The sequence below is a fragment of the Pongo abelii genome, chromosome 4 (genome assembly GCF_028885655.2).
Source record: "Pongo abelii isolate AG06213 chromosome 4, NHGRI_mPonAbe1-v2.0_pri, whole genome shotgun sequence".
Taxonomy (NCBI): Eukaryota; Metazoa; Chordata; class Mammalia; order Primates; family Hominidae; genus Pongo; species Pongo abelii.
In genome coordinates this window covers 164,115,593-164,128,972 of record NC_071989.2, presented here as the reverse complement: position 1 = coordinate 164,128,972, position 13,380 = coordinate 164,115,593, and the positions used below count along the sequence as shown (strand labels likewise).

Sequence of the window (13,380 nt, the reverse complement as noted above, 5' to 3'; positions counted from 1 at the left end):
ATCATTGTTGGACATTTGGGTTGGTTCCAAGTCTTTGCTATTGTGAATAATGCTGCAATAAACATACGTGTGCATGTGTCTTTATAGCAGCATGATTTATAGTCCTTTGGGTATATACCCAGTAATGGGATGGCTGGGTCAAATGGTATTTCTAGTTCTAGATCCCTGAGGAATCGCCACACTGACTTCCACAATGGTTGAACTAGGTAAACAATTCATTTCTAAGAGGATTCCTGAGTGCATCACAGAGCCCATCCCAATTAGAAAGTACAAAGAGTGCTTCACAGGGCCTATATGACTTGTCCAAGACCACAGCACAGAAATAGCAGTGCTAGGAACAAAAGTTATGTTTTCTGACCTCTAATTCCGTCCTCTTCAAGGGCCCAGGACTCTTCCAAATCAGCTGGCATTTCTATTCATTATTGTGCCAGCAACTCCTGCACCTCATCTGATCCTGCAGAAATCAAGGAACATCTGCTTAAAGTAGTTGTTGTGTCTTTTCCTGAGGATCAGATGGTTAAGTTTACTCCAGAAAAAAAAAGAATTATGGAAAGAGTTTTTTTTTTTTTCAACTTATGCTTACCCCTACGAAGATTCTCATATTTGCACCATGTTCCCCATCATTAGAAACACACATACACACACACGATCCCAAGAGGATTTGTTTAAATGAAGATTTTGGCCATAGACCTACCAAATTAGAATCTGTAGGGATGAGGCCCTGGAAGCTGCCTTTCTCACAATAACCTCAAGTGAGCCTTAAGCAGACTAAAGTCTGTGAACTACTGCTATAAATGACCCACATAACTGGTCTAAATTTATGATCACATTTTTACTTTGCACCTATAAACTGACTTTGAAAGCAATTTGTAGAATCAAAGAATTCTCACATTAAAAGGCATTGTGAGTATTATTGAGTCTCCATGTTTGAGAAGAAAAAACTCAAGGCCAAAGAGGAAGAGTAACTTGCCCAGGGTAGAAGAAGAGATTAAGGACCAGAGCCAAGCTCTCACTCTGAGTCAAGTCCTCTTACCGCTCTAACAGACTTCTTCAAAGAAGAGATTTAAACCACTTTCCAGAAATAAAAACAACTTTAAAAATGTTCCAGGGCTATTCTCAAAGACACAAGACATTGAAATTTATAATATCTCATTCATCTAGTTCTGTTGTAAACACCCTATAACATCACCTAGAACTGTTCCAACTCATGTATCTTGTGACTAGAAATACTCAAAGCCTAGTTATTTGAATATGGTTGACCCAATGGGAAGAGAAGACTTGAAAGCCATCCATGCCAAAAGAAATGGTATTGCCTTCTGTATCAGTCCTTTCTCATACTACTATAAAGATACTACCTAAGACTGGGTAATTTATAAAGGAAAGAGGTTTAATTGAATTAATTCACAGTTCCACATGGCTGGGGAGGCCTCAGGAAACTTATAAGTATGGCAGAAGGCAAAGGCAAAGCAAAGCATGTCTTACATTGTGGCAGAAGGGAGAGAGAGAGAGCAAAGGGGGAACTGCCAAACACTTTTAAAACCATAAGCTGTCATGAGAATTCACTCACTATTACAAGAACGGCATAGGGGAAACCGTCACCATGATCCAATCACCTCCCACCAGGTCCTTCCCTCACACCTGGAGATTACAATTCAAGATGTGATTTGGGAGGGGACACAAAGTCCAACCATATCTCCTTCTAAAATTTGCTGGAAATGAACCTTAAAATCTAACTTATTTTTATTCAGACATGAGCTTAGGTTTTCAAATATAGTCCTTAAAGAAGGAGAGGGAGAGAAGAGGGACACTTCAGGGCACAATCATATTTCAGAGTTTTTTTTTCACTTGAAATCTCTCAGGCTTTGATTAATAGCACTTACAATAACAACAGCAATGACAATGATGATGATAGAAATCAACCTACACTTTTCTCTTTGATGGTTCCCACACTCAGTGACTCAAATAAGCATAAAATATGAAAGATGTGGCTGCTTCTGTTGGCATCTGTGGTTTTTCAGGTCTCCAAGTGGCCTGTTGTTAATTCCATTTATAGCAAATTGAAAAAATAAACTCTTAACTTGGGTACCTATGAAAATATGCCAGGCTGGCATGTTGGCAGTCAAAAATCTGCCTTAACTGGTGTTCCTGCCCATTAATTCCATTAAAAGTTTCTAAACTCAAAACCCAGCTTAAAGTGAGATGCAGAACATTTTTGATTCTGTTCAGGGAGGTGATTAGGGATACTGGGGAACCCAGCCGAGAAGTCAGGAGGCTAAAGGCTCCAACTCTGGCTTCCACCAACACATGGTGTATGTTTTAAAAACATTCCTTTCTTGATGCTTCAAGCATTGTGTCTACTGCTGGGTGCTTTTCATACCTGAGTCTTGTTACCTGAAGCTGTTCATAACATCTAAGGCTATAGGAACTTTAGGGTATTACATGGACCATATCCATGTTTCAAAGCTAACCTGACTTTTCATCATCCCAAGGGGGAAGAAAGAGCTAATTTCTTTTTTATCTAAAACAAAGGGGGGTGCGGGAGAGGGGAAGGCATGGTGGCTGTAATCCCAGCACTTTGGGAGGCTGAGGTGGGCAGATCACTTGAGTCCAGGAGTTCAAGGTCAGCCCGGGCAACATGGTGAAACCCCATCTACACAAAAAATACAAAATTTAGCCAGGCATGGTAGCACACACCTCTAGTCCCAGCTATTCGGGAGGCTGAGCAGGGAGGATCACTTGAGCCCAGGAGACAGAGGTTGCAGTGAGCCAAGATCAAGCCACTGCACTCCAGCCTGGGCAGCAGAGTGAGACCCCGTCTCAAAAAAAAAAATAAAAGGACTGCAGACACAACCTTAGCAGTGCTGTAACCACAGATGTGGCCTCAGAATACAGAGCTCAAAGATCAAAAAATTGGTCATCTCTGACACTCATTAATCATTTATTGACCACAAGTCCTTGTCTTCCCAGAATCAGTCCAGACTGGAGTAGGCTAAATATTATGACTTAAGATGCTTTTCAGTAGCCACTCTAAGCAGAAATGGCTTCTCTTTCACCACTGAAAACTTTTCCATTTAGAAATGTATTGGGTTCAAAATAGATGTTTCTGGAGAAGTAGGAAAGGACTAATAGTCATCTACACTTCAGTGCAGATTTCAAAGTACCATTTGTATCAGGGTTCTTTGTAGGCCTTCAACAGGAATTAACACTGACTTCATGTAAGGGAGAAAGTAAAATTTAACCGGAGGATCTGGGATTACTCACAAACCTGACAGAAGAGACAATTAACCAGAAATTGAATTGCACTGGCAGCAGGGTTGCTCCAAGATTCCAACCCCCAGGAGAGAGAACCTGAGTGATCAGTGTTGGCTCATTGCTTGCCCACTGCCTGCTCTACCCCAGACCAGGGGCAGGGACCACATCAGCTATATAACACTATATAACATATTGTTTAGAGTAACACAAGAAAAGGAGTGGGCAGTAGCTGAGGGAATCCACCCTGGGCCACACCCACTTCTTCTCTGCTGGCTGGGTACTCACAGAAGGTACACACATTAGAGCTCTGAGTGCATTCTTCTGATAAATAATGTGACAAAGAAACGAGCCATAGCCATTCCATATTTGCATATAAACTAAAAACGTTAAAAGAATAAAATAGATCATTGATAGAAATGCTAAAATAAAGACATAAATTATATAACAACTATTTATTGAGCACCCACTTTGTTCCAATAGATAATAACTCTTCCATTGTGTTGAAGTGTCTGAGGATGACTAAGACACATTTTATGTGGTTCTTGCTCTTAGGCAAGTTTTAATCTACTTGGAGTTTAATTGTGAATTCATTCATCAGTGCAAGACACTGGACATACTGGTAGATGAAAAAGCATGGTCCTGCTCCTCAATACAGCTCACAATCTAGTGCAGAAAAAGATGTCAGACTACAAAATAAATATTAAATACCACATCATGACATGAAACAATCGAAGGGTATATCACCAGAAAACTATAGCTAATATAGAGAGAAAAACACTTGTTAAAGGGAACACATTCAAGGTTATCCCTGTAACTTTGCATTCTTACAAGTTTTCTTAAATAGAAGAGAAAGAAATGTTCAGGCTTATTTATAGATACAAAAACAATAAGTAAAATAATAACATTTATTCTGTGGGTTTGCTGTGTGTAAAGCACTTTTCCAAATGATGTTGTTCAATCCTCATACAGTTAAGCAAGTATTAGTATTTTATTTTATCCAATAGGAAAACAGAGCTCAGAGAGGTCTTTGTCTGAGATTCTATAGCAACTAGCTGGGGCAGTCACTATTTCAACCCAAGTCTGCCCAACTCCAGAGCCCAACCCTCTGAACCATTCCAATCACAATGCCACGTGAATTTCATCCATCATGTGTGACATGGTGGAAAATCAGCGAGAACACTGATGTTGGAACTCAGTGAGTTCTGAGAGTGAAGAAATGAAATGATTCCCCATCTGGATTCATCCTATTAGACTCCTGGTCCCCTTCCCACTGTATCTTGGCTAGAGAGTTTCAGATATGCTAGGGGAAGCAGTTGAACTCCTGGGGCTTGCTGTCAGGGCTAAGAAAAACCAGTTCCAAAAGCCAATGACTTTAGCATCTAGGTAGAGTTAGAGGACTTCCTTCCAGACATGAGTGGACCCCCCAGCCCAGTGACGAGCTGGGGTCAATTACAGTGAATTTCAGGATAAGCGCAGGACTTCTGGAAAACAACATGCAGAAAAGACACAGGCCAGAGCTGCTACAGCCATCTTATCACCAGGAGAAAACTGGTATGAGAATAGAGCCAACAGAGAGAATGGGGCCAAGAGACAGGAAAGAGAATCAAATCTGGGTGAGTTGTTTACACTCCTGTATCCATCCAGGCCAGAAGCACCTGCCGTTAACACCGCTCAGTTATGAGAGCCAGTTAAGACACTTTTTGCCTAAAAACCTGATGTCACATCTTTAGTCACTTCTGAACAAAAGAGTTCTAACTGTTCAATGTAAAAGTGGTTTATGAGAAGGCTGAGAGTCTTGCCCAAGGTCATGGAGTCTTTTAACGGATGAGTGGGTCCATGAGCACAGATCCCCAATACCCAGCTCAGAGTATATTCTACCACACCTCAGGCCTCTTGCTTTTTGGCATCAATAAAAACTCCTTCCTCCCTTTTACAAAGGAAGGTTTAAATCCTTTCTGACCTGGAATCACCTATCAATGACCCAGACCTTAACTCATTGTGTTCTTATCTGCTCAGGACAAGAGGGCCACTGGACATAATTTCCAAATGTGCAGAGTCACAGTGTCTTTAATTATCTGTCTGATATGCAAGAATGGCCCTCAGAGCATGGGCTGTGCAACCAACTGTTCCCCTCAGTGTGATTTCCATGGCATGGCCACAGCCAGCTTCTAAATTTAAGTTCGTACTGCCTTTTAATTGGGTGGTTAAGTATTGTTCCCCATCCACTCTTGCTACTAGCTTAGCCTCAGGCTACTAATTACCAGCAGGACAGGTCACTTGTCACATCTGCACCAATTCCATCATTTCTGACATCCTCACACAATGACAGGTTCGCCCTTTTCCCTTTAGCAAAACTGGGTTAGCCAGTATTTGGCTTCGTTTTCATGAATGCAGGATACCCAGTATTTCTATCAGTTACTTATTTAGTTGAAATATTCTGCAGCTAAAATGTGTCTGTCTAGTCAACAAATATTTATTTATTCAAGGTTTTCTCTGTGCCCACCCTCTGCTAGCCCCTGAGCATACACAAGAGAGTTAAATAGACAAGGTCTTGCCTTCATGGAGCCTATTGTCCAGTGAGAGAGATGGACAGTGACCTAGCAAAGAATCAAATAAACATAGACACAAATACAAATTGTGTTCAGAGCCAAAAAAAGCAGAAGGAAAAAATGCTATGAGAAAAACAAAAAACAAAAAGAACAGGAGAACCTAATTCAGATAGGGAACAGAAGGCAAGGAAGGCCTCTGGTAGGAGGAAGTGACAAGCAAACTGAGACCCAAATGATGAGGAGATGCTTGCAGGTAAAAGTGGAGAGCAAGGCACTGCACACACATGGAACAGCAATGGAGAAACCTAGAGGCAGAAAGGCTCGGGATGGATTCAAAGAACCAAAAGAAGGCTAGACTATGTAGCAAGCAAAGTAGAGAGAGCTGAAGATGAAGCTGAAGGCTAGAAAGGGCCTTGTGGGTCATGTTAAGAAATCTGGATTTTATCAAAAGCCAATGGAGAGAGTTCATTTATGCATTCATTTCATTAGCCAGTCAACAATTTACTAAAGCAACTGCCATGTACTGGGCACCATTCTAGGCACTCAGAATACATCAATACAGAAAAACAAAAAATTCCCTGTCTTCCTGGAGCTTACATTCTAGATGGGGACTCTAACAGAAGGAGGTTATAGTTCTTCCACATTTGAAAAACGATTGCTTTGTTGTTCTATGAAGAATGGAAGAGGGAGGCCAGGTAGCTGTTGTCTGGCATCTGCAGGAGAGATGGAGAACAGTGGAGTCTTCCTGTGCTTCTGAGTAGAGGGTATTATGCCTGACACCCCCTTTAAAGTAGCATTTTATGCTGGGTTGGTTTGTTTTTTTTTTTTGTTTTGTTTTGTTTTGTTTTGCGGGGGGGTGGGATCTGGGGGGATTTGGTTTGGTTTTGGCTAAAATAGTACTGGTTTTGCATGGCTTCATTACTTCATCTTCCCAGTGGTCAAAAGAAATATTTTGAGAAGATGAATAAAGCTGAATTGCAATCTATGGCTTAGAAATGACCAATGCTAGTCAATGCCTTTGGGACTTTTTGAAGCAAGAAGCTATGTGCACCTAGGATACATGTTGAACACAGCCATTGGGCTAAAGGAAAAATATATATCCAATTCCTCAGTCCTCCCTAATAACACATCCCTTTCTCCTGATAACCTAGCTATCTTTTCATGGTTTTCCTTCTCTTTCTATCCCTTCACCTTACACACACACACACACACACACACACACACACACACACACAGGCTTTTAAGGCAAAACCAACAGAAATTGGGCCCTATAGAAAATGAATTCAGAACCATGACCTCATAATCAAAACTGGTGAATCTAGCTTTTCTCAAGATGTGATCCAAGAATCATCTGTATCACGAGTACTGAGGAGTAAATAAATGTCCAGATTTCTATGTAACCACCACGCTCTCCACCAGCTTACAGGGTAAAATCCAGGAATCCTCATATTTCACACATTACCCAGGGATTTCTGCATCACTTCTCTCACCACAAGAACTAAGTCATTCAACTAAAGGTAAACTACACAATTTAAGTGTCTGCTCATTTCTCTATAATTAGGGGTTGATGAGAACCAGGGACTATGACATGTTCTCTAAAAGCCTTTCCTTCCCTGAGAGGCAGGATTTCATAGTGTTAAGTCAAGGGGCTTTGGGATGAGCCACATCTAGGTTCAAATGCTAGCTGTAACAATAACTGGCCATATAGCCATAACAAGTTATTGAATATCTTCAGATCTTAGTTTCTCTCATCTGGAAAATGGAGACAGCACTACTTCATGTATTTACTGTGAGGATTAAATGAAGCAAGAAAATAATAGAATGGATCTGGAATATGTTAGGTGCTTAATATATGACCATCATGATGATCATTGTTCTTTGATTTTTTTTCCTCTCCTTCACTTTTGCTTCTTACTATTAGGACCTGGAAGGGGTATTACAGAAGTAAAAGATGGGGAAAGATTACAGAATAACAGATACCTGTTCTTTCCTCTCTATAAGTGAATTTTATTCACCTTCATCACCATTCAAGGAACGGTTCTTTAGCTGAGGACACAGAGAATGCCAGCCTGGATCCCTTATGTAAGTGTAGAAATAGTTGTTCCCACAAGGAATAGAAGCAGAACTCCCACACTCTCACTCTCCCATGCTCACATAAGGCTGCAAAAGCTGGGCTTGTCAGAAGATACCTCTTTGATCCACCCTAGAATTAATTTTATGCCACTGGGGGAGAGGGCATGGAAGAGAGAGGAAAGGAAGGGGGCATCTAATGCCATCACCAGAATTCAGTTCTGTTTTAAACTTGAAACCTAATAAAGGTAGAAACCTCTTAAGAAATAAGTTGCAAAAAACATATTACTCCCAAATGGCAGATAGGAAACCAAAAGCTTAGAGAAGCAAAATATACTATTCAGGACTGTCAATCATAATAAACCAAAAGATGCTTCTGTTGCCACTTTTCCCTATTCTAATGGCTATCTCCTTGCTGTAACTCATCTTTTTCCTTTTTGGATGTGGCCCTCTGATATGGTTTGGATGTTTTGTCCCCTCCAAATCTCCTGCTGAAATGCGACCTCCAATGTTGGAGGTGGGCCTGGTGAGAGGTATTTGGGTCATGCAGGTGGATCCCTTATGAATGACTTAGTGCCTTCCCCATGATAATGAATGAGTTCTCACTCTGTGAGTTCACTCGAGAGCTGGTTGTTTAAAAGAGCCTGGAATCTCTCTTGCTTCCTCTCTCTTGCCATGTGACATGCCTGCTCCCTCTTTGCCTTCTGCCATGATTGTAAGCTTCCTGAGGCCTCACCAAAAGCCAAGCAGACGCTAGTGCCATGCCTCTACAGCCTGTAGAACCATGAGCTAAATAAATCTTTTTCAAAATAAATTACCCAGATTAAGGTATTCATTTATGGCAACACAAATGAACTAATACAGAAAATTGGTAATGAGGAGTGGGGCATTGCTATAAAGATATCTGAAGGTGTGGAAGTGGCTTTGGAACTGGGTAATGGGCAGAGGTTGGAAGACTTTGGAGGGGGCAGAAAAAGAAAGGAAGACAAAGGAAAGTTTGAAACTTCTTACACATTGGTCAAATGATTGTGACCAAAATGCTGATAAAAATATGGATAGTGAAGGCCAGGCTGATGAGGTCTCAGATGAAAATGAGGAAGTTATTGGGAACTGGAGAAAAGATCACCCTTGTTACACCTTAGCAAAAACGTGGCTGCATTATGTCCACATCCTAGGGATTTGTGAAAGATTGAACATAAGAATAATGATGACTTAGGGTACCTTGCAGAAGAAATTACTAAGCAACAAATATTCAACATGTGGCATGGCTACTTCTCACAATCTATAATTGGATACAGGACCAAGGAAATGACTTGCAGTTGGACATTATATTTAAAAGAGAAGATCATTAAAATTTGGGAAATTTTCTGCCTGGTCATGTGGAAAAAGAATTTTCAGAAAAGAAATCCAAGGCTGTGAAACAACCAATTGCTAGAGAGATTCACACTACTAAAAGGGGGCCAAGTGCTAATAGCCACAACAATGGGAAGAAGGTCTCTAGGACATTTTAGAAGACTTCAAGGCAGCCCCTCCCAAAATAGACCCAGAGGGCTAGAAGGAAAGAACAGTTTTGGGCCAACCCCAGGGCCCCACTGCCCTGTGCAGCTGTAAGAGGCTGCTCCCTGCATCCTCACTGCTCCAGCTCCAGCTGCAGCTCAAAGGACCCCAGGTACAGCTCAAGCCACTTCAAGCCATAAGCCTTGGTGGCTTCTATGTGGTGGTAAGCTTGCAGATGCACAGAATGCAAGCATGAAACAGTCCTGGAAGGTTCTCCCTAGATTTTAGAGGATGTATGGGAAAGCCTGGGTACCCAGGCAAAAGCCTGCCACAGGGGCAGAGCCCTCACACAGAGACTCTATTAGAGCAGTGCTCAAGGTAAATGTGGGGTTGGAACCCCCACACAGAGTCCCCACTAGGGCATGGCCTAGTAGGGCTGTGGGAATGGGGCTACCACCCTCCAGACCCCAGAATGGTGGAGTCATGAGCAGCCTATATTCTAAGCCTAAAAAAGCTGCAGGCACTCAATTGCAACCTGTGATAGCAGCTACAGGGGCTGTACCCTGCAAAGCCACAGAGGCAGAGCTGCCTGAGGCCTTGGGAGCCCGTCCCTTGTATCAGTGTGCTCTGAATGTGGGACATGGAGTCAAAACAGATTATCTTGCAGCTTTAAGATTTAATGTCCCTCCTGCTGATTTTCAAACTTGCTCCGGGCCTATTGCCCCTATCTTTTAGCTGATTTATCCCTTTTGGAACGGAAATGTTTACCCAATGTCTGTACTGCCATTGTATCTTGGGAGTAAATAACTAGTTTTAATTTTACAAGTTAATAGGTAGAAGGAACTTGCTTTCAGACTTTGGATTTTTGAGTGATGCTGGAATGAGTTGAGACTTTTGGTGACTATTGGGAAGAGATTAATGAATTTTGCAATGTGAAAAGAACATGAGATTTGGAGATCCAGGGTCAAAATGATATAGTTTGGATGCTTCATCTGCTCCAAATTCCTGTTGAAATGTGACCTCTGATGTTGGAGGTAGGCGTGGTGGGAGGTGTTTGGCTCAAGTAGGTGGATCCCTCATGAATGGCTTGGTGCCCTCCCCATGGTAATAATTGAGTTCTCACTCTGAGTTCATGTGAAAGCTGGTTGTTTAAAAGAGCTTGGAATCTCTCTTCTTTCTCTCTCTTGCCATGTGACATGCCTGCTCCCCGTTAACCTTCCGCCATGATTGTAAGCTTCCTGAGTCCTCACCAGAAGCCAAGCAAATGCTGGTGCCATGACTGCAGAACCATGAGCCAAATAAACCTCTTTTCTTTACAAATTACCCAGCTTCAGATATTCCTTTATGGCAACACAAACAGACTAATACACCTGGTAACCTCATCTTTAGATCTGACTTTGGAAGCCAAGGGCATAAAAGAAAATGTGCATTGTTTAGATGGAGAAAAGGAAAAAAATAGAAATGGAGAAGTACTTTCCAACCAGGCCCTCAGTTCATGACAGCAGAGATGACACACACAGAAACATTGAGAATGTCCAAGTGAGTGTCTGTTAATGAACGACAATACTCCCAATAGAGAAAAAGGTACATGATAGGGCTTCTATTTTGAATTCCTGCTCATGCTTAGATCTGGGGAGATTCTGTTGCTGGTTGTAATGGCTACTGTCTTTGCCTAGAACTTCCATTCTAAATCCTCTCCCCACCTTGTTCTAGCAACAGACTCTAATACTCTGACCACAAAGATGAAATATAGTCCTTCCAATCCTACATTGTACCACATGCATTGGCAACAGTATTTGGTCCAAAGTTATATATGTGAACCTAACCATTCAGAGTGCTTCCCAGGAATCTTCCAAAGAGGTTGACTGAGAATACTATCTTTTTCTCTGTATTCACAAAGGGTAAGGATGTGGCCCTTGATGGCATGGGGCCATATCTTAAGCAAGGAATGTCATGAGGAAGTGAAGCTGATGCATTGGAGAAACTTTGGGACACTAAGAGACCGTGAATCTAATTGCCATCAGGTCCTGAGCTCCAGGCCCTGATATGCATCTCTTTCTTTGATTCAATAAAGTAACAGCTTTTCCTTAATCTAAAAGTATTTGGGTCACTATCACTTGGAATCCCATGAATGCTAACATAAGGGCCAAAATTACAAATCTCAATAGAACGAGTTCTGTGCTGACTGTTATAAAAATAAAAAAACCAATATGAACAGACACTTCTCAAAAGAAGACATTTATGCAGCCAAAAGACACATGCAAAAATGCTCATCATCACTGGCCATCAGAGAAATGCAAATCAAAACCACAATGAGATACCATCTCACGCCAGTTAGAATGGCGATCATTAAAAAGTCAGGAAACAACAGGTGCTGGAGAGGATGTGGAGCAATAGGAACACTTTTACACTGTTGGTGGGACTGTAAACTAGTTCAACCATTGTGGAAGTCAGTATGGCGGTTCCTCAGGGATCTAGAACTAGAAATACCATTTGACCCAGCAATCCCATCACTGGGTATATACCCAAAGGATTATAAATTGTGCTGCTATAAAGACACATGCACACATACATTTATTGCGGCACTATTCACAATAGCAAAGACTTGGAACAAACCCAAATGTCCAACAATGATAGACTGGATTAAGAAAATGTGGCACAAATACACCATGGAATACTATGCAGCCATAAAAAATGATGAGTTCATGTCCTTTGTAGGGACATGGATGAAGCTGGAAACCATCATTCTCAGCAAACTATTGCAAGGACAAAAAACCAAACACCACATGTTCTCACTCATAGGTGGGAATTGAACAATGAGAACACTTGGACACAGGAAGGGGAACATCACACACCGGGGCCTGTTGTGGGGTAGGGGGAGGGGGGAGGGATAGCATTAGGAGATATACCTAATGCTAAATGATGAGTCAATGGGTGCAGCACACCGACATGGCACATGTAACTAACCTGCACATTGTGCACATGTACCCTAAAACTTAAAGTATAATAAAAAAAAATAAGAAGACTAGGACTTCTTATTTTTAAGACTAAGACTAGGAGAAACTTTTTTTCAAAACACATCTGATAAATAACTTATATGTAGAAAACAAAAAGAACTCTTAAAGGCAATAATAATAAAGCAAACAACCCAATTAAAAATGAGTAAAGGATTTGAACAGATAATTCATCAAAGAAGATATATAGACGGTAGATAAGCACATGAAAAGATGTTCAACATCACTAGTTACTAGGGAAATGAAAATTAACTCTCTAACTGGGCTGAGAATGTAAAACGGTATAATTGCTTTGAAAACAGTTGGGAGATTTTTAAAACGTTAAATGTACACTTACTGTATTCGTTTGCTAGGGCTGCTATAACAAAGTACCATAAACTGGGTGGCTTAAGCATTGGAAATTTATTATCTTACAGTTTTGGAGGACAGAATTCCACGTTGGTTCCTTTGGAGGTCTGTGAGGAAGAATCTGTTCCAGGCTCCTCCCTGGCTTCTGATGCTTGACTGGCAATCTTTGGCACTTCTTGGCTAGAACCATAACCCCAATCTCTACCTTTATCTTTATATGGCATCCTCCCTGTGTGCACTTTTTTGTCAAAATTTCCTTTTTTATAAGAATAGTAGTTATATTGGATTAGAGTTTACCATGATGACTTTATTTTAACTTGATTATCTCTGTGAAGATCCTATTTCAAAAAAAGGGCACATTCTGAAGTACTCGGGGTTAGAACTTCAACATGTTGTTTTTGAGGAATATAATTCAACCTATAACACCTACCATACAATTCAGCCATTCCATTCCTAGGTATTTACCCCCAAAAATAACAGCCATTCCATTCCTAGGTATTTACCCCCAAAAATAACAACATATATTCATATATTCACAGCCACTCTATTCATGCTAGCCAAAAGCTAGAAACAAACCAAAGGCCCACCAACAAGTAAATGGCTTAACAAATTATGATATATCACTTATACAATAGAATATTACTCAGCAA

At 41.0% G+C, this 13,380-nt stretch overlaps 1 pseudogene; it reads right to left on the bottom strand.

Moving 5' to 3' along the window:
* Positions 1-12,954, bottom strand: part of LOC100454170 (peptidyl-prolyl cis-trans isomerase G-like) — a 49,765-nt pseudogene extending 36,811 nt beyond the window's left edge.
* Positions 12,955-13,380: the final 426 nt, after the last annotated feature.